Here is a 21,910-nt window from a genome sequence, read left to right as displayed (position 1 = left end):
CAAATATAGCAGGGGAAAGTTATGGGTAGGGCTTGGCCTGAGAAGAGCTGGGTGCTTGGACATCTCTCCCTCTTTATTGCATTGGAAGGCCCTAATGGTCTGTGCCACATAACAAGGCTGTTTTGATAATAGAGACATTTAATGTCCTCTATTCCCCCCTCCTGATGGGGAGTAAAATGGATCATTCACTTTAAGGTACTATATGAAATAAAGAGAATGAAAGCATTTTAGAAGCAGCAAGCACTGTGAAAGTACGTATCCCATGTCAAGTTTATGGAACTAATCCAGCCTAAAATGATCCACATCTTGGAGGGTTCCATTTAGGTCATACTAGGAGGCTCTATTATATCAGATGGATATATATATATATATATATATATATATATATATATATATATATATATATATATATATATATCCTGCTTGCTCCTGCTTGCAAGAAAGTAAAATCCCAATGTGAACTCTTCAACAATCAGAGGAAAGTTTTAGCTTCCATAATGGAGCAGTCTAGAGCAGGTGCTGCCCTCAGATGAGGCCTTTTCTGGCAGCTCAAATGGTGTCACTGAAATGAGCAGAATGGGGTCTCTCTGAGTGCAAAGCCTGAGAGCATGATCAGAGGATGGAAGAATGGAGAAAAGCATCCTGTCCACAGCACATGCAGAGCGCACTGGAGAGTTTCCAAAAGTGACATTCTCTCCAGGCAAGGGAAGCATGGGGATTTTAGTTAGGGATCCTATACATAAAAGGGGAGGCACGTTTCTGAATACACTCAGTTTAAGGTCATAGTTCAAGACAGAAAGATGGCAGATCTATTTTGTAGCAGGCTCAGTTCACAGTCATATTTTGAAAGATTAATATGGTAGACAGGAACACTTCAGGACATGCTCAGTTCATGGTCATAATCAAGATGCTGAACAGAAGGGTCTCTAGAAATGGTTAGTTTTCTCTCCAAAAGCTTAACCAGACATAAGAACAAAGGACACGCTGAAGATACATTAGAACAGAACTTTCTCCTAGAGGGGGTTGCTCCACTTAGAAGCAGATGAGCCTTCCAAGACATGTCAGTTTTTATTCTTGAGGGGTTCAGGGATGGAGCTCATTCTTTTAAACTGTGTATGGCCTGATGGGAGTGCTGTAACTCACTAATTAGAGGAGTGAAACTCTAGATAACAAAGCAAGATAGATCTGCAACACCGTGGCTAGAGTTCAGTTTATTTTATCAGTAGTAATTTCACTGAAACCTCTTAAGGCACATCTAAATATGACATAAACCACAGCTAAAATCAGTAAAATTGACATTAACTTAAGTGGCCAGCAAATATAGACTTAATGTCCCGAGGAATCCAGGCCAAAACGCAGTTAAGCAAGCAAGCCAAAGTTTAGTGTTCTACGTTGTAATAATGCAATTGTAGGAATGTGATTTGAACTTCTGGTAAGAGCAAGTAGGAGGGCGGTGGCAGCTCACGCCTTTAATCCCAGCACTTGGGAGGCAGAGCCAGGCGGATCTCTGTGAGTTCAAGGCCAGCCTGGTCTACAGAGCGAGATCCAGGACAGAAACCAAAACTACACAGAGAAACTCTGTCTCGAAAAACAAAACAAAATGACACAAACAAACAAAAAAGCTGAGGAAAGGGCAAGTAGGAGAGGAAGTGAAAGGGGCCCTGGGGCTTGTCTTTGCTTATTATTCGACCCTGTGCTTTCCTGTGAACTTCGGCTGCAGTTCACAGGAACATTTGCCCGTTTGGGTGGGAAGTGTCCACCAAAGGGAGCCGTGTGTTCTGAGTATCCAGCTGGAGAGACTGTCTGAGAGGATCTAGAGAGTTTTGGAGGGTTGGGGCCTGGCAGGAAGGAAGTGAGTCACTGGGTGCTTGTCCTGGAGGGCCCTGCCTTCTCCTAGGCCTGTGTCTCTCTGTCCCTTTCTTTCTGCGTCCACCTGCCTGAGGTGCACGGGCCCTTTGATAAGGCGCCTTCCACCGTGATCTTCTGTTTCACCACAGGCCCCGAATGAAGGGACCCAAGAACTAACTGCATGGCTGACTGGGTTCAATCTCTAAAATTAAAAGTCCAAATCAATAACTCTTAGCGTATCCTCGCAGGTTATTTTTGTTGAGCTGCCGAATGTTAACTAACCCAGCCTCTGGAGGCTCACTTGACCTCTTACTCTGGCGTGGTGAACCTAGGGACTCATGCTTGGGGATGCCAGGAAAGAAGGAATAATTAGTAAGCAAGGACCTTGTCCCATTGGAAGAGGCCGGTCTAGAGGGAACCCTGATGTCCAGGATTTTAAGTATACCCTCTTCTGAACCACCACATGTTTGAGGCCCCTGTGCTACAGCAGCAAAGTAGCCAGGCTAGGGGCCAGACAAATTTTTAGAAGTCAGGGTCTAGTAGCCTGCTTCTGTGGCGTTGGGCTGCCAAAAACCAGTTTGGTGTTTTTTCTCCAGAATAGCTGTTGTAGGGTCCAGACTGTTAGTGACTGCTCCATAGTTGAATCACTATCCATCTAGGAGGGAATGAGAACCTCAGCAGTATACATTCATGTGTGCTTTAGATGCCTACCCACCCTAACTGGGCACCAGTAACAAGCCAAAGTCAACTTGGTAAGACCAATGCAGTCCATTCAGACTGCAAATGAGGCGTTGTTTACAAAAGTGCAGGTGATTCCCCCAACAACTGCATCACCCAAAAGTTTCACCTCATCAAGGATGATGACTTGAGTCTGCATCCCTGAGTCTTGCTTTTAATTAACCTTTTCCTTCCTATACTAGCCTCTCCCAAGATCACTTGCACTGGGGGAGGGGATGGACAGGTGGGGGTGGGGGTGAAGTTGGGGGTGGAGGTGGGGATGGTGTTGGTGCGAGGGGATGGCGGGAGCAGAGGAACAAAGCTGAGCTCTCAAGTCAGGGTCTCCTGACCCTTCTTTCTCTCATCTACTAGGAAATGTTAGTATCCTCATTACCATAATGTTACTAGGAAATGCATCATCAGATCCACAGACCTGGATACTACTGTGTCTGTTCTAGTTGCTATGCCTACAAGGCAACGTCCAAGATGGCATCTTCTTACCAGAGGGGGAAACCGTACCATACAGTAGCAGCTTCTCATTGGCCCAAACTAGGTCATGTGGCAACACCTTATCCAGTCTCAGAGTAAATAGTCTGATACAGGCTGATGTAGCATATGGTCAGGATCCGGCATGGAGGCAGGTATAGAGTCAGTTCTGCCAACTACACCAGGAAGGATGGAAGGAAATTGATGCCTTCTCCAACAAAAGAAGAGTGCTGATGAGGCTGAGGAAGCACCAGACAAGGATTCTCCTCACACCTCCAGGAAGAGCTGGCTGTGGCTTTGCATTCCTTCAATGCCAGCACTAGGAAGCAAAGGCAAATGGATCTCTGTGGGTTCAAGGCCAACCTGGTCTACACAATGAGTTCCTGGATAGAGAGAGCTATAGAGAGAGACTTTGTCTCAAAAAAGAAAGAAAGAAAGAAAGAAAGAAAGAAAGAAAGAAAGAAAGAAAGAAAGAAAGAAAGAAAGAAAGAAAGAAAGAAAGAAAAAACTCTCATAAGAAAATTTGGACCATCGGGGAAAGTGCATGTACTAAGAGCAATCACACAACTTAGGATCCACTGTCTAACCAAGTACATCTTCCTGTATTTGGCTCGGGTTTCCTGTTGATTAAGGGTCATAGGTTGTGAACAATGGAAGCTGGTTCTAAGCTCTGTAATGAAAAATGACAAATTCAATACCAAAATAGCCAAAATTCAAATTCTCTGGAAAGAGAGTTAAGTTGGGGTAGCATGCGTCACGTGTCCAGTAGAAGGGACCAGACCCTCCACAGCCACCTGCAGGAGAAGAGGGTTTCTTCACTGAAGTAAAGGAGGCGCACAGGCTCTGAATGCTGGATTTCGGGAAGGTGGGGTGGATTCCCACGCCAAGCACTTTCAGCAGCTGCTCTCTATACATTGCTCACCAACCACAGGGCTGCGAGCTTAAAGAAAAAAGGAAAAAAAAAAGAAAAAGCCCCGCGTGCACAGAAGACCTGACATGTGTCCTGGCTGAGCTGATGCCACTTGCTGTTTTGACTTGAACTCATTCCAAAACTTCTCTGAGCCTTTATTCCTCAGAATCAAAAAGAAAACGAGAACCTAGTCATTGAAGTCTCTTGAGTGCCAGGCTTTGGCATTCCCCTCCAGATAGCCATCATCTTGCCAGTTAATCTCTGAGACATAACACCCAGTGCCCCGCAGTTCACCCTTTTACATAATCACTAGCTGCAGGATCATGCTGTGATACGTATGTTCTGTGAGTGTCCATCTCCTCATCCTTGATCAGCCCTCCCTTGAAAGGTGCTGTGGGGATCAGAATCACAGCTTTGTGCCTAGACGAGTTCAGGGGGGTGGCTTTGGACTTGTGAATAGCAGGACTCCATCTTTGTTTAGCCTTTTTTATCTATCTATCTATCTATCTATCTATCTATCTATCTATCTATCTATCTATCTATTTAACTGTGCAGGATCTAACAGACTGTTTACATCCTTGAAATCTCTGAGATTTCTGTGTCTGTAAAATGAGATTATTTCTAAATTCCTCTTCATGGGATTGGCATGAGGATTAAGTGAGATACAACATATAGCATATTTAATATGGGGCTTGCCATACAATACCCTGTACATACTACAGTTTATTATAATTGTTTGTAGGAATTTTATTTGGAATTCTCTCTATAATTTTTTCTATAATTATGAAAGCAACAAATGCTTATTTAACTTTTAAAAGTTTCTAACTATTATAGTTGGATATTTTCTAGTATAGTAACAGGTTTATATAAGAAAGTGCTTTTGCGAGAGTAAAGAGTGCTCTTAACAGACAAGTCATCTTTCCAACCCCTAGTAATGGTTTGAAGCAGATGTTTTTAGTAGTTTGGGCATCTGTCCCTAAGGTTTCCATACCAGTATACTTAATATAATGAACCCTAAAAATAAATTCATAATAAATATAACACAAAAAAAATAAACTCAATAATTTAACTTCTGGGTTGGAACCATGGCAGATAATGTTTTTAGCTGACCGACCGACGTACTTTAGTATGGTATAAACTATATTCTTGGTTTCTTTGAAGAATTCCTTATCTACTTCATGTAGTTTTTGAATATTTGACCATCATTGCCTATGACCACCCACCTCTGGATTCATCATAGTCTGGAGAATGTGACCCAAACTAAGCATCCTGTGACATGGTAGCAAGTTAAAGCAATGGCCATGCAGCTTGGGTTAGACATTGCCCTGACATTAGAAGTTGAAGCAATAGAGTAGCCTTCCTGTTGTAGGCCCTATACCAATAGATGGATTGAAGTTCTAATCCTTGGCACCTATGAATATGGTCTTCTTTAGAAATGGAGTCTCTGGGGCTGTAGACTGGGCTGTAATTAAGGTATGATCACACTTGGTCAGTGTCATCATGGCATGTATACCAATAATGCTTCCCAAAGGCCTGTGTATTGAAGGCTTGGTATCCAGGAAAGTGATCAAATCCTTAGGAAGTGGGGACTAGTAAAAGGTTTTAATGTATGTTCTATTGGTAAATCATCATGGAGTGTTTAAATTGATTGAAAGTAGATTTTGGGAGCCAGCAGGCCCTCGTTTGTCTCCTCAAAAACTCTCTGGACAAAGGTGGCATGGTGCCCTAACTCCTAACAAGGAATAAAACTAGAAAGCAGCTAAGTGTCTTTAAAATATGTGGGAGCCTATGAGAAGGTTCAGCAGATAAGGGCACTTGTCGCTCAGTTCCTGGCACTCACCTTAAGTGACTTACCACTGCCTGTAACTCTAGGGGGATCCAGTGCATTTTTCTAGCCTCCAAGGATACCTGTACATGCATGGTACACACACATACATTCAGGCACAGACATAAATAAAAGTAAATTTAAAAAACAGTTGTGTTCTTGAGAACAGCTAAAAGGTGAACTATTTCTAACCACAGTTACCTTGTTTATCATATAATATCAAAATGCCTACAGAGGAGAGGGAAGAATGGAAACTTATCCATCAAGAGGACAGAGGAGACCCTCTGCCCCAAATTCTCTGGATCAGAAACTCTATCTGACTGCCTCAGTTTCCCCAGTAGGTTTCTGTCAGATGACTGTTAGTATTGATTTGATAATGTTACCTCTAGGTTGCGATCTGCTATTTTACTTAGAAGCCTCACCCAACAGGACACGCTGCAGGCCCAGGACTACCAGCTGGGAACTCCAGGCTGGCTGCCTCAGTGGGTCTTCCAAAGCTGAGCTCTTCTGGGTATTTGTAAGCTGATTCGACGGTGTTACCCTTTGATTACTCTCAGGTGGGCGACTCCAGTGGCCTCTGCTAGCTATTGTGAACACCTAGCTACTGTTCACTGCTTCTCCCTGCTACCCATTATTCTTTTACTTCTGCTTGCTGTAGACTTAATAAACTCAGCCATGCAATACAAAAGCCCGCAGCTATTGTAGATCACTCTCCAGACTGTACAGATCTAGCCTTAGGTCATTGTGGGTGTGCCTTCAACCAGGATTGTGACACACTGCCCTCTTCCTCTTCTGGTACTTTTCTCTGCTTCAGAGCTCATGATCCAAACACCTTATGTGGCTTCCACTAGTGTGAACCAAAGATGAAGATACTCAGGCTTGGACTGGAACCTCCAGAATTATGAGCCAAAATAAAGCCCTTTTCTGTAAATTAATTGCATCAGGTATTTCAATGTAGTAACATGAGGCTGGCTAACAAATTTAGGGTGGATGTTTTGTGATATCCACAACAGTCCAAATAAGGAAACTGCCGAAGTCCAACTTAGTGAACCAATGAGTTATATTGGAGTTACTTACAGGAGTGTGGGGGAGGGGTTGTTTCCAGGAGAAGAAATGACAAAGACATCATCAAAAGCCTAACCCAGCACTGGTGAGGGTTCGCAAGAGCGAGGATCGTGGAACTCACTGCATAATGTGTAGGCAACGCAACAAGCGTCCAGGCAGGTCCACCAGTCTCTGCCTCTTCCAGGTAGCCCAGCTTGTCTGATGGTATCTCTCAGCTGTCCTGATGGCTTACAGACTCTTGGGGAGGGAAGGACCTACTGACTCTGGCTAGTTTTGGGAATTTCCTGAAGCCTTTGGGTTTGTAATTTCCAGGGCTAATAAGCTTCTGTGCTGGCTAGTTTTATGTCAGCTTGACATAAGAAGAGTCATCTGAAGAGGGAATCTCAATTAAGAAAATGCCTCCATAAGATCTAGCTGTGGGACATTTTATCCATTTGTGACTGATGGAGGAGGACCCAGACCACTGTGGGTGGTGCCACCCCTGACATGGTGGTCCTAGATTCTGTAAGAAAGCAGGCTGAGCAAGTATGAGGAGCAAGCCAGTAAGCCACACTTCTCCATGGCCTCTGCATCAACTTCTGCCTCCAGGTTCCTGTCTTGATTGAGTTCCTGCCCAGACTTCCCTCAGTGATGGACTTTTGCCGGAAAGTGTAAGTTTATCTCAAAACCCTTTCTTCCCCAAGTTGCTTTGGTCATGGTGTTTTATCACAGCAATAGTAACCCTAACTAGGACAGCTTCCCTGCATGATAGAATGTTCCACACCCCCCCCCTTTAGAGCATTCTGTGTCTTAAGGAATTTTCCTTCCAAGTGGAAGGTTTTCACTCAGAGGATATTGCCACACAACAGTGGACCCTATTCTGATACAACTAAGTGTCCTTAGAGAATGAGGAGAAGAAATGAATGAGGAAAATGTCACTTGAGGATAGAAGCAGGCTGCCATGATGCTACAAGTCGAGCCCACATACAAGGAACCTGCTGGTTTGTAGACTTGCAAGAGGCTAATTTCTATTTTTCAAAGCTACCCAGCATGTGACAGGCAGTTTCCTACAGAAGCACTAGGACCTAGTATAACTCCCACTCTTATATTCAGACGTTTATGGAACCTGAGGGTTTGGTATGGCTGCCATGCCCAGCCTCTGGAGAAAGATAAGGTCCAAAACAAAGAGATGAAACAAGAGGAGAACTGGGCTGGTAAGAAGTAGGTTCTGACATCATTGATTCCAAGTCCAAGTCTGACCTATTACTCTGCTTCCCCTAACAATCCCTTATACCTGCCTTGGAGCTTTCTAGCCCAGCCACTAATGACAGTAGGCTATCATTATCCTGAAATGTTGGTTCCTTCAGCCTCATAGTCATTTTGCCTGGGGTTAGCAGTCTCCCTCCAACTGCAACAGTAGTCGACTCAACATAAGATTCTTCTGTGGGCTCTGTGATCATTTGCTGTGCGTGCCTTGACATGAGCTGAGAAAAACTGACTTATCCTCCCAGCCTTGTGAACCCGTAGTCCCTGTTTTTGCTGACACCATTTTGACCTCAAATTATGTCATTTGAAATGAAAAAGATCCTGGTCTATTCCATGTTATCAGCTGCCAGTTTGGTGAGTATTTGGAGACTGTCTCCCCAGACTTACTAAGACTAACATTTAAAAGGGGGATGATTGTATGTGTTGACTAGGTGGGTTACAGCTGACAGTCTTGCATATCGTTAGTGGGAATAAAAATAGCATGACTTCTTCGGAGAACTATTTGGTTGTTACCATAAAGCTAGCCAATTATTTAACTACTAGGTATAAACCCAGGAGAGCTAAGTAGATATGTTCACAAAAAGATTTAAACAAAAAAGAAAAAGTTTATAGAATTATTCCTAATGGTCAGTAACTTGAAACAATCCAAATGTCACAGCAACAAGATGTTAGATAAATAAATGATTGTATACTTTTGTAGTGGAATTCTGTATAGCTTACAGAAAAAAATCAACACATACAAGAGTATAGATGAATTTGATATTGTATTAGATTATAAGAACCACATACAAAGGGATATGTATTATATAATTTCATTTAGATGATGCTAAAAAACAACATACATGTTTGAACATTTGTGCAAGCTAAAATTGTGGTTACTTGTAAGCGGGGGTGGGGGATGGGAGGTGGCGGGTGGGGGTGGAGGGACAGGGGTGGTTAGCAGCAGTGGGAGCTGAACAAGGAAGAGGTGTGTAGACTTCCCTGATGTATCCAGTGCTCTGTATCTCAATCTGGGGTGTGGTAACATCTGTCCACATAAAAAGCCACATGGGACACTGTATCAGTTATTTGTCTTGTTACTGCAACAAAACACAGGCCTAAACTCATTAAAGGGAAAAGAGTATTTTGTCTTACAGTTGAGAGTGTAGTCCACTGTTGCAGGGCAGTCCTGGAGGCAGGACCTTGCAACACTACACTTCCAGTCAGGAAGCAGGGATACCCGAATGTTAATTCTCAGCTGGCTTTCTCTTTCTGTTCAGACCGGGATTCCCCACTATGGGATGGTGCTGTCTACAGTTGTTGGGGGTCTTCCTACTTCAGTTAGCCTGACCTAGAGAATTCTGCACAAGCATGCCCAGAGGTTTGTCTCCTTGGTGACTCCAGAGCCTGTCAAGTTGACAATATCAACAGAATCACAACAATACACTTTACTTTTAGGTGTGTTATCATGAAAATAGAAAACTCTAGGGAATAAACAAAAATAAACAGAAAATTTCTAGTGCAAAAAACAGTGCTTTTAAAACTTGTACAATGATATTAAACATTAAGAATCTTAGCCTATTCTTACTTATCTCATTATTCAGAGAAAAATCATTGTTGATTTCTGAGATGTAATATTTTCATTTTCTTAATTTTAGTAAAATTCTGATGATAGTAAACTGATTATTTTGAAATGTTTGGGTACATTTTTATGATAGTAAATACTCTTCAACACTGTTTTCCATGTTGGTAAAATACACCGAAATGTCCTTCACTGGAAGGAAAACTCATTTTTGGTGGACTTTAAGATTGTTTTTTATGGCTTGCAAGGCATTAGAGATCTGAGGAAAAATAAACGTGCATTCTTGCTCTTATGTATTTCTAAAGTCTTTCCTCAGGAAGATTTTCTGTGAGGCTTGCAAAAGTGCTGGCCTGTCCTCCCTTCCTCCTCTCCCCGTTCCTCTCTTTTCCCCCCTCCCTCTCTTCCTCCCTCTATTCTGCCCTCCCTCCCTCCCTCCCTTCTTCCCTTCCTTCCTTCAAGGTAAACACATCTTTTATTACTCTTGTTGTAACATTGGAAATTACTTATCCCATTTTTCATTGGAGGATGCCAGCAGCGGCAGCATGTGGGTTTTGCTTTGCCTTTTGTTATTTACAGTCTTGAACTCCCAATACTTGAAGAGTGTCATGAGCCTCCATGAAGCCGTCACTCACTTTAACAACGCTTAACATTTTTCTGTCCTTACTCAATTTGTGTTCTCCCCCCCACCAACATGCAGCACATTTCCTTTTCTGCTCTACGTAAAGCAAATTGAAGGTGCTGTCATTGTTTTTAACCCCTAAGTAGTATCTCTAGTGGACAAGGATAACACACATGCATGCCTACATCTATGTACACACCACTGTCACTATCACACATATTCTGTGATTCATTTCTGACTGAATCTTTCATAGCTACCCCACAATGTGTTCACACACATACACACACACACACACACACACACACACACACACACACACACACACACACTCTTAAACATTCTGTTTGCTGGAATTAGGGAAGAATTCAGCCTTGAATTTGAGCCGTCTATGTCTGAGGTCCCCGTCCTTCTCCCTCTCTTCCCTCTGTACCCTCTAATTGCCCCAGTTCCACTTGTTGGAGGCCTTGGGTGGATCATTTGTCTTGTAGAAGACCCTATATTCTTCATTTGACTGGCTGCATCCCTGTGGGTCTTCCATGTGCTCCTCTCCCACCCCCGACACGCCCACAAGGTGGTATCTTGACAGAAGCTCCATTAGATTACTCCAAAGTTGCTGAACCCTTGAACCAATTGCTAAACAGCCCCTGGAAAGTTCACAGCTATTCTAAAAATCTAAACCATTCTTAAGGACTCAATTAGACGTCAGGGTAAGTGTTTGTTCAAACTTTGCCTAGCTGGGGGTAATGAAAGTAAAGCCAGCTTTTGCTATCTGGTAGACTCCTCCAGATGCCAGTGAGAGGAAGTGTACTGGTGTGAAATCTCCCAGGCAAGCCAAAGGGGGTGGGAACAATGATTGCTTCCATGTTTACTTAGTCACTCCTAATTCTGTATCTCTTGGCTGAGAGCACTGAACGGAAAAAAAAAAAAGAGGAATTATTATATAATGGCTAGCTATCAATTTCATACCACCTGTGGGATGGACTGATTCACTTATCCTGAGGAGAGAAAGCGGTTTCCCTCTAGCTTTTATATTCAGTATTTAGAAGACTTCAAATTAAACTGACAAAACACAGGTTGCTGGGCTGAAGCCAGACTGAGTTAGTAAAGTTCTTGCCATGCAAGCGTGAGGATATGAGTTTCCAAAACCCATGGGAAAAAGCAGAGTGCTGTGGCATACACTTGTAATCCCAAAAGAGGAAGCAAGGGGAGGGCCTCCAGCCAGCTGACCCAGCCAATGAGAAACCCTGTCACAATAAACATGGTGGATGGTTTCTGAGGAACAACAGCTGAGGCTGACCTCTAGCGCCTCCACATTCACATGTACACACACACACACATACACACACACACACACACACACACACACACACACACACACAGACAGGCAAGACTTCCTTCTCTTAGGTGGAAGTTCATGGGAAAATGTGACGTAAGGAAGTGGCTTATAGAACACCGTGCTGGCAAAATGAGAGCAGTAAAGGATGCTGACAGACATTCGAATGACTTAGGAAAGATGGGTGAGCCTTAGGAAATGAGACGGCAGACCCGACAGTTGGTGACAATGTCTGTACAGTGCCACCTTCTCATTCCACTGACAGAGTCAGTCTTCTTTTCCTGTAGCAAAGTTTCCATCCCTAGATGGTTTTTGTAGTTATTTTGTTTGTTTGTTTGTTTTTCTCTTTGGGGGCCCCGCCACCCAGCACCCAAGTAAATACACAGAGACTTATTCTTACTTATGGATGCCCTGCCTTAGCTTGGCTTGTTTCTCGCCAGCTTTCCTAACTTAACTTATCCTGTTTCTCTTTAACTACATTTTGCCTCTGGGCTTTTTACCTTTCTTTATTCTGTGTATCTTTCTTTCCTTCTGACTCCATGGCTGACTGTGTGGCTGGATGGCTGGCCCCTGGTGTCCTCCTCTCCTTCTTTTCTTGCTCCTCCCTCTTCTTTTTTAGCCTAGATTTCTTCTGTTTATTCTCTCTGCACGCCAGCCCCACCTATCCTCTTTCCTGCCTTGCTATTGGCCATTCAGCTCTTTATTAGACCAGTCAAGTGTTTTAGGCAGGCAAAGTGACACAGCTTCACGGAGTTAAACAAATGTAACATAAAGAATGCAACACATCTTTATATCATTAGCAAATACCCCACAGCATAAACAAATGTAACACATCTTAAGCTATATTCCACAACTGGTCTTGTTATTGTTGAGTTCTGCTCTGCTCTTAGACAGTTATTGGGTGTTGGGGTGGGGATGGGGATGGGGGGGGACTCCTTATCGGTTGTGTTTTTAGGATCTCTGCACTGGCTTCATCAGAATCTCCCCTATGTAAGGGACCAAGTTACTTGATTGTTCCAGAGCTCAGAGAAGCAGTCCCCCTGTCTGGGAAAGGTGTACAGTTGTGCTCCTGGCCACCAATGCTGCAGGTGGCAACAGCGTGTTTGGCAGATAGGTATTTTTCTATGAGCTTCATACAGGGTTGCGTGTTTCACAAAGGGTGCTTAAATCCAGAATGTAGCCACCCAAAAAGATTTCCAGATATTGGACTTGAAGTATTTTTACACAGTGGAGTGGGGGTGTTAGTGGTATGTGGAACATAAGAGACTGGGTTTGTTATGACAAACTTTTTGGGAGCTCCAAACTTTCTGATCATTCCTTTAAAGTTATATCAATTGTCCAGCTTCAGCTTGCAGGGCTTTGGGAAAGCACAGTTTTAGTTTTCACTGATGGGAGAAAAATTAGAAATGTTAATTGCTAGCATACCATTAGATGGAAATATCCAGTTTACAAAGAGGCAAACATAGCTTGAAGATCACGACTATGGCTTAGAATCTAATAACCCACAAGGGTGGGTCATAGTTTTCCACCAAACATAGCATTTTGGTCCATAATTGCTCCCATTCTGATCAAAGACAATTAAAGTTAGATTAGTCTTGCTTACAAAGGAATTCTACAGCCTCATTAAATTTAGCCGGAACGTTTGTATAAATGTAGCAAAAGCGGTAATTGATCACACAAACCTTTGAAGTTTGCCTTGGCTGGAACTTTTTAAAGGAATCTTTAAAATGCTTTTGAGATTAAGAAGCCGAGAACCGAACTTGCTATCAAAATTAACTAGAACCTAGAGATTTCAGTGAATTTGTCTTTTATTGAGGTTAAGCTGACGGAACAGCTTAAGGTCCGAGGGTTTGTTCTGGCTCACACGTGAGGATTCAGTTCATCAATGACAACAGGAATGTACAGGGGAAAAGCTCACACTGTGTCTGCGATCCATAAGCAGAGAGCATAGATGCTGATGTTCAGCTACACACACACACACACACACACACACACACACACACACACACACACACACACACACACACATTCCATCCAGGACTTCTGCCCATAGTATGGTGTCATCCACATTGAGTGCGGGTCTTCCCACCCCAATGAACCCGATCTAGAAGTTCCCTCACAGATATGCCTAGAAGTCTGTTTCCACCAAATCTCCTCAAGTTCACAATCAAGATTAACCATCACAGTTGAAATCCTGACACTATCTTAAACTTAGAAGCAGGTTGGCTAGAACGCACAAGTAATTCCAGAACTTGGGAGGCTGACATAGGAAAATTCTGAGACAGCAACACCTGTCTAAAATGCAAAAACAAACACCCAAACAAAAATATAAATTATATATATGTAATGTGTGTGTAAACAAACATATATGTGTATACATATAAGTGAGGCATATATAGAATGCATATTAGGGTATATATTAGGATATATATGTACACATATCATATCCTAATCCTTTTAAGACTGTCAGAAATTGACCACTTAAAATATATAATGCTTTAATTCTTTGTGACTTTCCTACATGTGTATAATATATTTTGATCATATTCACCCCCATGTTCCTCCCCCTTACTCTTCCCAGACCTGTCCCCTTTCCCATTCCTTACCAACTTTGTATCCTTTCTTTTAAATTAACTCACTAAGTCCAGTTTGTGCTTCCCATAGACTCTTGGGTGTGGGGCCACCAGGGGCCACACCCTTAATACTGATTCTCCTTCCCCCAGAAGCCATAGACTGTCATAAAAATGCCCTTTGTCACTCATCTGGAAGGCAGAGAGCCCTGTAATCCAGGAACTAGGCCACTGTTACAGGATTTATAAGCACCAGCTCCACAAAGACAAACTTGGGTGCATGAGTTGGACTCTGTGTGCATCATTCTCAAATATGGCGGATCACTCAGAGCTTGTCATAGTCCCAGTATCTCCAGATGTGCTGTTACCAGAGAACAAATTCTTACAGAACGTGGACAAACTGTTGTGGAAACAAGATGTCACAGTAATAGTCTCTGAGTTCTGGAGGTGTGGTATAGGGAGGAAAACATGAATCTGTCACTTTTGTTTACAAACGTGTAAATGACAAATTTTAAGAAAAAAAGGGGGAAGAACACTCCTTATATCCACAAAGTATAACATTAAAGTAGAAACAATGTTCCCAACACAGGCCATAAAAATCATGACCATTCTTCATCACTTCATTTAGGCCTGCGGGATTAATTCTCGCGCTTCATCTTGGGTTGGCGGTTTTACGAGTCCATTTGTGCTGGAAAATTCTCTCAGTATGCTGACTCAGTCTTAAAGTTACTTAGGCAATGATATCAGGAAACTGTACTGAGTCTTGTCCTCCTTTCCACGGGTTTCAGAACACAGGGAGAATATGATCAAAATGCATTGTACACATGTAAGAAATTCTCAAAAAATTAATGAGGTGAATCACTTTATCCTTTGACTGCTTAGAAGAGCATTTAGGATAGCATTGGTGTGTAACTACTGTGGATGACGAGGGCATAAGATCACATGGTTAGAGATCTGATAGTCTTGCAACACAATGTAATAGAGAAAGGAATTTACCTGTCTCTGAAACATATGAAATACATTTATTTATTTTAAATTACTTTATTTTCTGTGTATGGGTGTTTTGCCTACATGTATGTCTGTGTACCATGTATATTCCTGGTACCCATGGAAGCCAGAAAAGGGTGTCTGATCCCCTGGAACTGGAGTTATACAAATGGTTGTGAGCTACTATGTGGGAACTGGGAATTAAACTTGAGTCCTCTGGAAAAGCAGCTGAGCCATTTCTCCAGCCCTGGTATTATATCATACCAAGTGCCAGGGTGGCAAAGACATTGACAGCCTTCTAGGAACCTTAGATGATCTTTGAATTCTACCTGTTAATAATGTATAACAAAGCAGATGTGCCAACCGGGGCAGTAAGCATTTCTTCCTGGTTGACAATGCTTCCTATGTGGTATTCCTATCCTATCACATGCCAAGTGTGTTTCTGCAAGGTGAGAGGACAAATGTGGGGCTTTGTAGTGGCCCTCTTGATCTCAGCATCACCTCAGGGTCAAGAGCACTTCATTTAGCGGACAGTTGTGTAGTGGGTAGCCATTACAACCTTGATCTGGAAGTTCCAACCCCCATTGAGGCTTCGGTAACTGTCACGCCTACAAGGCGGGGCCAAGAGAGGACCCTGAAGACCCGAGATCCGGATGCGCCGGCTCTCTTGGTTCCTAGACCCTGGACACTGGAGGTAGATGGAGCAGAGTTCAGAGATCACCATCGGACTGTGCCACGCCTTTCCTAGACCCTGCAACCTATCTATCCCTTCATTTGTAAGTTATGCCACTAAATAAACCTCCCTTTTAACTACATGGAGTGGCCTTAATAATTTCACCAATACAGTTGTCTAGTCCATTTCCTGGTTTGCGTGGTAAAAGTACTAAACACCATGGGCGGAGGAGGGGCAAGCTCATGGCTGTCTGGAGGCCAGGCTGGAGATGAGACAGATGTACATTCTGCGGCAGCCCATGGTTTCTAAAATCAGGAACACTTTGTGATGGAAAATAAAATAAAATAGGAGCTCGATGACTTTCCACACTTTCATATTTGGCAGTTTACAATTCTAGACTTCTCCTACTACGACAATCTTTTTTAACAATTCTTTGGAGGTAACACAATATTTTGGAGTCTTAATGAATTTGATTTTATACCAATAAGAAGTAAAAGTTAGGGATCTTTAGTGTATAGTCTTACTCTTTTAAAGAGATCTCCGGATTTTAGAAGAGAACCAACTGTACTTGGTGGCAAGACTCCGAAAGGCGATTTGGGAGCCCCCTTCCCTTTCCTCTGCCCGCCCCCCTGACCCCCCTTGCAGGATCTCAAAAAAAGGAAAATAAGAAAAAGAGATGATTCTAGTTAGATGTGTGTGGGGTTTCTTCTGTTTTTAGGCTTTCATCAGGTTGGTACTTAAGCTCTATCTTGTAGAATACATCCCCCTTTAGTATGCTGCACGTGGATATGAAGCTCAGAGCTGTTTGCACTTTCTCTGTAATCAATGCCTACAATTGACTTGCCGGAAGCATTTATTTTACCCTAAGGAGGACTTTGGGCAGGTGATGAAATTTACATACATACCTCAAGTCCAAGACCGGCGTGTGCTGCATTTTGGTTTGTTCTTTTGTTTTGGCTTTTGGATTTTTGTTGTTGTTTGTTTTTTAGCTTTTCTATGTAGCATTATATTTTACTTTATTTTGTTAAGATATTATGTTTTTTTGGACTCCAGTAGTCTGTTGAAAGAAAACCTAAAAACGTTGGTATCCTTCTGTTTTTCTCCCTGCAGTATGTGGTTCTAAAGGTCACCCCATGTTAGGAATCTTTCCCAAGCACACCAGAGGAAAAGGGTACTATGCTTCTCAGCAGGCCATGCCGCTGGCTCCTTTGTGTTCCTGCTGCTTCCTTGATTTCCTTCTCCACATCACCCCAGGGTGGGGACAGTCAGTGCAAAGCTCTGGCATCTTAACTTTTACACACAGACTTCACAAGTGTCCATGAATCAGTAGCAGGACCCTAAAGGCGCGGCTGGCGTGCAGCCGCTGGGCAGCCTGGCCTTGGAGTGGCAGCCTTCCTGTGTGTCTCTCCTTCTCAGCTCTCACCCACAGTGACCTGGTCGGGTGGTCTGCATGGACAAGACCGCTGGGAAAGAAAGCTGAACGCTGAGACACTGCGCATCTCTGGTTGTGTTTAAGCTTAGCTGGGCTCTTTCAACTTTGTTTTCACGGCTTACTAGGTTAAATAGTTTGCACTATTTTTGCAACAAATTCATGGGAAACCTAACAGCTACTTCTGGTGTCCTTACTGTGTGTATAAACTAATACTAAAAGTTTGGTATAGTGTTTTTTCACCTCCTTATGCAGCCCCCTAACATGCACAGAATGCTGCAAATCTGATTAAATATGATGTGAATGATATTTTATAAAGTTATTTTGTATGGTGTCAATTCTGTTTTGCCACATAGTATGTCAGCAAATAAAATAAAATAATAAAATTCCTCATATTTAAAAAGAGAGAGAGTTTCATTTAGAATTTGACTTAGGGAAGTTGTCAAATATGTTGAAAAATTTGAGTCACAGGTCAGTTCCCCAAAAGAAGATTTTGTTCTGTTCAATAATCAATGACATGAAAATTACTTCACATGCCTTTAATTCCAGCACTTGGGAGACAAAGATAGGAGGACCAAAAGTTCAAAGGCATCTATCCTGTGTTGTTGGTTGGTTTTGCTCTTTTTGGGGGCCCGCCACTCAGCTCCCAAATAAATCATCCACAGAGGCTTATTCTTAATTATGAATGCCCGGCCTTAGCTTGGCTTGTTTCTTGCCAGCTTTCCTTAACTTTAAATTATCCCATCTACCTTCTGCCTCTGGGTTTTTCCCATTCGCTTACTTCTGAAAGTCTTACTCTTACTCCATGGCTTGCTGCATAGCTGGGTGGCTGGCCCCTGATGTCCTCCTCTTTCTCTTGCTCCTTCTTTTTTTCCTCCCAGATTTCTCCTTCTATTTATTCTCTCTGCCTGCCAGCCCTGCCTATCCTTTCTCCTGCCATGCTATTGGCATTCAGTCCTTTATTAAACCATCAGGTGTTTTAGACAGACACAGTAACACAGCTTCACAGAGTTAAATAAATGCAACATAAACAAAAGTAATGCACCTTAAAATAATATTCTACAACAATCCTGGCCATGTAGAAACTTGTAGAAAATTATTTTGATAGAATACAGAAATTTTGTTTGCTAGGTAGATCACCTCTTATATGCTGTTCTATTAAAAGACCAATGATCTAAGAAATTTTATCCTTCTAAGAGAACACCATGTTCTAGCTTTGCTTTGAAATGCTAGTGAGATTAAAAGCCATTTGCAATAAATCTGCTCAGTCTTAAGTAGTTTGGGGCAGGAATTGAAATGGGAGTTCAACTGATAAGAGAATAGTTAAAGCAGAATTTTGTTCATGTGTGTACCTGGGTAAAATGTGACTGCACAGGGGTGTGTAGTGTTTGGGGCTTGCGTTAGCCAGGCTTCTCTGGGAGACAGCCAATGGAGCATCAATACAGAAGCAGAGATAGAAAGTAAGATATAGGCTGTGGTAGTTTGAATGTAGTTGACCCCCATAAACTCATTGAGTGGCACTGTTAGGAGGTGTGGCTTTGTTGGAGTAGGTGTGATCTTATGGGAAGAAGTGTGTCACTTTGAGTTCAAGGCCAGCCTGGTCTACAGAGCAAGTTCCAGGACAGGCTCCAAAAGCTACACAGAGAAACCCCAACTTGAAAAAAGAAAAAGAAAAAAAGAAAACCCAGGTCAAGGAGAACAATATACTTTCCTGAGTCTACCTGTTAGGTTTGGATGTAGTGAATTGTTCAAGATGACCCTGGGGTGGTCATTTATTCTAAAGAGTTAAGTAGATGAGTTATTAATGCATGAACAGACAGAGGATAACAACATGGCAGGGGTCTGGGGAGAGTTCAGCCCAGCACCAGAGACAGACAGCATGGTGGGACTTCTGAAGAGAATCTCTGAAGAGAAATGGCAGAGAAGGGAGACTCTTTTTAAGCCTTTTTGGAGCTATAGAGGTATACAGCAAGAGCTTACAGTCAGGCTTTCTGATTCCTAGGCAAGAGGCAGGGAAGGGGGTGGGTCCTATGACCTTCACAGTTTAAGGATTGACTTAACTGGGGTGACAGGAATGAAGACAGATACACAGCAAAGCTAGGATGGAATAGATCAAAGGCAGCCTGGAAACTCACAAACCTTAACTTGCAGCCCTTTTATTATATACACCTGTAGTGGCTGGTTTTGCATGTCAACTTGACACAAGCTAGAGTCATCAGAGGAAGGAGCCTCAGCTGAGGAAATGCCTTAATGAGACAGATTTGACTGTGAGGCATTTTCTCATTTAGTGATCAATTGGGGAGGTCCTTGCCCATGGTGGGTGGTTCCATCCGTGGGCTGGTGGTCCAGGGTTCTATAAGAAGGTGGACTGAGCAAGCTATGGGAAGTAAGGCAGTAAGCAGCACCCCGCCATGGCCTCTGCATCAACTTTTGCCTCTGGGATCCTGCCCTGTTTGAGTTCCTGTCCCGACTTCCTTCAGTGATGAACAGCATTGCTGAAGTGTAAGCCAAATAAACCCTTTCCTCCCCAATTTGCTTTTTGGTCATAGTGTTTTGTCACAGCAATAGAAACCCTAACGAAGACAACACCACAAAGAGGGAGGGCATTAGCTAATCTGTGTGGGAGGCCTCTGTAGGAGAGTAGTCTCCACTTGCAGTCATCCAGGAGGAAGGCTGCAGTTGATTCTTCCTGCATACAAGGTTTTGCTAAAGGTCTCAAGACCCACACTGAGACCAAGGAAAGGCTCTGCCATTCCTCTCAGCCTGATGTAGGTGGACTTTTCTGTCCCACCAGCCAGTTCCAAATAACTCTTCAGAGACTTATTATTAATTATAAACACTTGGCTAATAGCTCAGGCTTGTTACTAGCTCACTCTTACATTTTAAATTAACCCATGTTTCTTGTCTACCCTCTGCCACATGGCTGGACCTTTTTGCAACATGGCACATTCTTCTTTCTTCTCTCTTCATCTCCTGCAACTCCAGAGATGCCCTTCTTCCTCCCAGCGTCCTATCTGGCTGTCCCACCTATACCTCCTGCCTAGCTACCACCTGGTCAGCTCTTTTATTAAGCCAAGGTGCCTTGGCAAAGACACATCTTCACAGTGTACAAAAATATTATCCCATAACAGCCTGGCCCAGGGAAGGCTTTGCTATTCCCACAGGTCTGAGGCACTATGGTCCTTGGCATGGCTGTGCTCATACCAATGATATACATTACTCAGGACTTCATCTGCTCCCCATAGGTAGGGAACAGAGTGGCATCCTTCTGATGTAGACTCACTTCCCAGGTGAATGACACTGGCAAGGCTGCCAGCTCACAGTGTCCCAGAAGGGAGCCTGGCAGCATCTGTGAAAGGCCTGAGCAGAAACTGAATTCTAACATTTCTTTTCTTTTTCTTTCTTTCTTTTTTTTTTTTTTTCTTTTTTTTTTTTGGTTTTTCAAGACAGGGTTTCTCTGTGTAGTTTTGGTGCCTGTCCTGGATCTCGCTCTGTAGACCAGGCTGGCCTTGAACTTACAGAGATCCTCCTGCCTCTGCCTCCCAAGTGCTGGGATTAAAGGCATGGGCCACCACCACCCAGTCTAACATTTCTTTCTTACACTAGAGAAATGTCAATCTCACCTGAGAAAGTCTCACAGACTCACCTACAAATACTGCTTAGTTAAAACCTGTACCCTGTGACCTAACTGGGCTCTTAAATAAAAGTAATGATCATAGGACTTATATACCATCTTAGAGGAGGAAAATGGAGATGAGGGCTTTGGCTGGGAAATAAATGACTTGGGGAAGACAAGTAGACCCTCCTAGGAGAATAGATGATCGAGATGATGGTTTTGTGGCACTTCTGTTAAGTCACTGACTCTTAGCTGCCACTTTCTCTCTCCCAGAAATCAAGCCATGTCCCTGCACTCAGTCCCTCAGGACAAAGAACTGATAGGCACCTGCTGTGACTGCTGGAGCACCCAGCCCAGTCTCCTGCCTGCTGCCCAGGACCAAGGCGACTTTGAATCATGGCTGCACCCCTTACCAGTGCCTCACTGCATTCTGACTTCTGGCACCTACAACAGTCAGACTAGATCACAAGCTGTGAATCTTGCCCCACTGCCTTAAGCCTTCTTTTTTCCATAGATTTGAAAGGAAGGCCATCTCTCCCTTCAAAGCCCTACCATGATGCCTGTGGAATAACGCTCAGTCATTTCTAATGCTCTCCAACTTCAAGGCCCAAACAGGCGCGCGCGCGTGCGCGCGCGCACACACACACACACACACACACACACACACACACACACACACACACACACACACACACACAGTGGTCATGGGATTCTCTCCTAATGAGAATTTGAGCTCATTCTGAAGGGTAATTTTGTGTCATCTCTTTTCTACAAATCTGCCTTCCTTTATTTCTGTCTTTCTTTATATTGAAAATGGATTATTTTCTCATACAATATATCCTGATTATAGTTTCTTCCCCTCCCAATTCTTTCAGTTCCTCCCCACCTTTCCTGTCCTCCAGATCTATCCCCTTTCTTTCGTCTCTCACTAGAAAAGAACAGGCTTCCAAGAGACAACAGCCAAAGATGACAAAATAAAACATTGTAAGATGGAACAGAAAGTATTATACTGAAGTTGGACACAGC

The 21,910-nt window shown here is 43.1% G+C and overlaps 1 protein-coding gene across 11 annotated transcripts in view; it reads left to right on the top strand.

Moving 5' to 3' along the window:
• Positions 1-21,910, top strand: part of Prr5l (proline rich 5 like) — a 190,133-nt gene that overhangs the window by 33,457 nt on the left and 134,766 nt on the right. For 2 of the 11 annotated variants that reach the window (XM_052726438.1, XM_052726434.1), the window contains exon 2: positions 7,440-7,501. The exons of the other annotated variants lie outside the window; for them this stretch is intronic. The gene's annotated coding sequence lies outside the window, so the exon portion shown is untranslated. The remainder of the gene's footprint in view (positions 1-7,439; positions 7,502-21,910) is intronic. 11 annotated transcript variants of the gene reach the window in all.

This window comes from Peromyscus californicus, unplaced genomic scaffold (genome assembly GCF_007827085.1).
Source record: "Peromyscus californicus insignis strain IS unplaced genomic scaffold, ASM782708v3 Scaffold_7__1_contigs__length_154581171, whole genome shotgun sequence".
NCBI classification, from domain to species: domain Eukaryota; kingdom Metazoa; phylum Chordata; class Mammalia; order Rodentia; family Cricetidae; genus Peromyscus; species Peromyscus californicus.
The sequence above is the reverse complement of the archived record's forward strand: the minus strand, read 5'-3'. Positions and strand labels throughout refer to the sequence as shown.